Source organism: Malurus melanocephalus, unplaced genomic scaffold, assembly GCF_030028575.1.
Source record: "Malurus melanocephalus ecotype Western Australia unplaced genomic scaffold, MMel_1.1 scaffold_453, whole genome shotgun sequence".
NCBI lineage: Eukaryota > Metazoa > Chordata > Aves > Passeriformes > Maluridae > Malurus > Malurus melanocephalus.
Window position 1 is genome coordinate 6268 of NW_026623685.1, and position 3291 is coordinate 9558.

Sequence of the window (3291 nt, forward strand, 5' to 3'; positions counted from 1 at the left end):
AGGGAGGGATTGGGAGAGACCCCCGGGGCAGCCCGCTCCGAGCCGGGGCCGCCGCYGGAGGCTCATTTTTGGGGCAGGAACAGACAAAACGCGGCTCTTTCCCTGGCGCAGCGGTCGGAGCGTGTGCGGAGCGGCCGCCGGGCACGGTGCGGGGATGCAGAGGGTCCCGACGCCCCCATCACGCTCGGGGCTCCCCGCAGAGGGAGGGGACCCCGGGCAGGGGGCGGCAGCCGCGGGGCGGGGCCGGGGGCGGGCGCTCGGTGGCTCCGGTGGCGCGGGCGCAGCCGCGTGCGAGGCGGCCCGGGGAGCGCAGCCCGGAGATCCCGGAGAGCCCCGAGATCCCGGAGAGCCCGCAGAGAGAGAGCCCAGCCCGCCGGGCTGTCCCCGTCGCCGCTGCTCGGGAGATGCCGCTCGGCAGGCGGGGACCCGCGGCCGCCCTGCGCCGCCGCGGCGGGGCCGTGTGAACGCGTGAGTTACCGGGGGCGGCGGCACCGGGGACGGGAGCGGGGGCGGCTCTGGGGAGGGATGTGCACCGGGAACCGCACCGGGAGCCGCACCGGGAGCAGCGGCGCAGCCCCGGGGCGGCGCTGGCGGAGCGCATCCCGGGGGAAGGCTGGCGGCTCCGGGCGGAGCGGGGGAGGCCGGGGCGGCAGCGCCCACCCCACCCCACCCTACCCCGGCACCGGCACCGGCACCGGCACCGGGCGGCCCCCGCCGCGCTCCGGGCCGGGTTCCGAGCGGCAGTGCCGGAGCCCGGGAGGGTTCGGGGGCTCAGTCGGGCCGGTGCAGCGGCAGCGCGCGGTCCCCGTTAAGTTTGTGTTAAGGATTCGAAAGGAATGCWTTAATTAGGGGCAGCTACTGACAATAACATGGCGCTAACTGTCACTACAGCCTCCAGATTAAGGTAATTTGTAAAAGTTCGGTGAGGTGGAGTCTGGCTAAAGACGAAGAAAGAGAGGTTCCTGCTTGGGGTGGGTGAGCTGTGGGGCAGAGTCGGGCAAAGGAGGCAGCTTTCCCATTCTTCTCTTGAATTCCGGCCTTTCTCCAGGAATTCCATTGCGAGACGGGCTCCCTGTGCAGGTACGTGYAGGGTTTGTACCTTGGGAGGGGTGGATGGATGGCGAAGGCCTTTTGGGGTCACCTGGGCTGTGTTGATGGTGTGTGGAAATGCCCAGTGCCGCTCTCCTGCTCCCCAGAGCTGTGCGTGCCAGGAGCTGCACCGCTCTCCGAGCATTGCTTGCAGCGTCACCTCTGAAGGCGTCAGGGCACATCTGAAACAAGCAGCCGTGGCGTGGGGACCGGGGGCAGCGGTGCCCGGAGCCGGGGGCACGGAGCCGTTCGTTCGGGGGGAGCAGCCTGGCGAGGCGTTGGCAGCGCTCGTGGGTGCGCAGGTGGAGGGGTGGGGGAGCRGGGATTTCTCGGCTTCTCACTCTGCTGAGCGTGACATTAGCAACCCCAGCTATTTTTGGCTGCTTTTGGTGAAGGTTTGGCACGCTCTCTCTGCCTCCAGAGATGCCTGGCACTGGGGCAGGGCAGCTGTGGCTGCCGCGTTCTGTCCTTGGGGGGTGTGGATCACCATTGGGGAGTGCCTTGTTCTTTTTTTCTCTTTCTCTTCTAATGTGGCCGTCGTTCTCTGGGATGTGTGGGGCTCGTGGTTGGCTCTCAGTATTTTGGGAATGCATCCTGCTGCCCGGTGGTGTTTGCATTCTGGTGATGCCCAGAGGCCTGGATGTGCTGGGTACGGTGCAGAGATGAAGGCACTGCTTCCCAAACAGCTTCCTGTTTTCAGGCTAAAACGGCTGAAGCGTSATAAAGCATCACAAAGCAAGGAATTAAGGCTGTTTTTCTGGATAACAGATGGAGAAAGAGCCTGGAGTTGATGATTTTTGGGGAGGGCTAATTGCAGTGGCTGGGGCTGGCAGGGCTGCCTGGCCCTGGCTGGTGGTTGTAGCTCRTTCCTGGCTCCGGGAGAGGTGCTGAGGTTTTGTTTGTTGTTTCACAGAATATACTGAAGGGTTTTTTTCCCCTCTACCTTTGGAGTGATCTGTGTGATTGTTYGGCACCACAGAGAGCCGGCTGCAGCAGATGAACCTCTGCTCCTGGTTGCTTTTGGGGCAGAGGGACTGGCAAGCCCCAGCCTGGCAGTGGTGGCTCTCCCTGGCAGTTTGGGCACCCTGTGGGGACAGCACTGAGGAACGGAGGTGCTGAAGGAGCTGTCACTGACAGAACCTCCCTGGGAGCCCGCTCGGTGCCAGGCTGGCATCTCCTGTGGGCGCCCTGCGCTTGTGCCTGTCCCGTCCCTTCCTGTCCTTTCCAGCTGCTCCTGGGCAGCCTGGGGGATTTTAGGATRTTTTGGGATACCGACCCTTGCTCTCTGTGATGCCTCCTGTGGAAAACCATCTCTTCCAGCTTTCCAAGCCCAGACTCAGCCCGTGGTGCACACTCATTCACTCCGAGCTCACAGTCATTCGCACTCTGTGACCAGGGCTGGAATTTCTCTTTCCCAGTTACAGTTTCTCCATCTCCCATCACTAGAACGTGTCGTTCKGAATTACCAGGATGCCATCTCAGGCACTGGGATGGCTGGGCAGCCTGTGCTGGTGGCAGAGCCTGTCCCTCCGTGCAGCTTCTGCTCTTTGCCACCCTGCCCAGCAGGATTCCTCTTTCCAGGATGGGACAGTTTAGCTCCAGGGCTAAAGGAGCATCTCCCCAGCTGCAGGGGAGTGCATTAGTGGGGTTGAAGCAGCTGCATTAGTGGGGTTGAAGCGGCTGCATTAGTGGGGTTGAAGCAGCTGCATTAGTGGGGTTGAAGCGGCTGCATTAGTGGGGTTGAAGCAGCTGATTTCAGGCACTCAGGGGTGTGAGGGTCCCCTCAGTGCCACTCTCAAGCAGCTTGGGTCGATTTGCTCCCTTCAGTGCAGAAAGGTGTTCAGCTGTGCATTTCTTGAATTGGTTCATCGGCACAGCTCTCAGCTGCTCAGCTGACGGTGGATAAATCCCTCTGAAGGTTATTGAGATAATAAAAGGCATGAGGGAAGTTCCGTAATTTATTTGAGTTCTCTTTTAATTTACAGCCTTATGGGGTGAGAACTCAGTGGATAATGAGTCCTTATGGCTGCTCTGCTCCTTTCCAAGGGCCGTGGCAGAGAAAGTGGAGCGGGGGGTGAGATTTGAGCCAGGGGAAGTGGAGGGGGTTGTGGTGGAGGTGCTGCAGTCGCGGAGCTGCGGCTGAAGCTGTGCAGAGCTGGGCTCCTGGAGCTCCTTGGAGCTGCTGCCAGGAGAGAGCTCCTC

At 62.1% G+C, this 3291-nt stretch overlaps 1 protein-coding gene across 1 annotated transcript in view; it reads left to right on the plus strand.

The window, feature by feature from the left end:
- Positions 1–333: 333 nt before the first annotated feature.
- The window catches only part of RBFOX3 (RNA binding fox-1 homolog 3), a 113115-nt gene continuing 110157 nt past the window's right edge, over positions 334–3291 (plus strand). Inside the window, exon 1 of the mRNA XM_057380492.1 lies at positions 334–468. The gene's annotated coding sequence lies outside the window, so the exon portion shown is untranslated. The remainder of the gene's footprint in view (positions 469–3291) is intronic.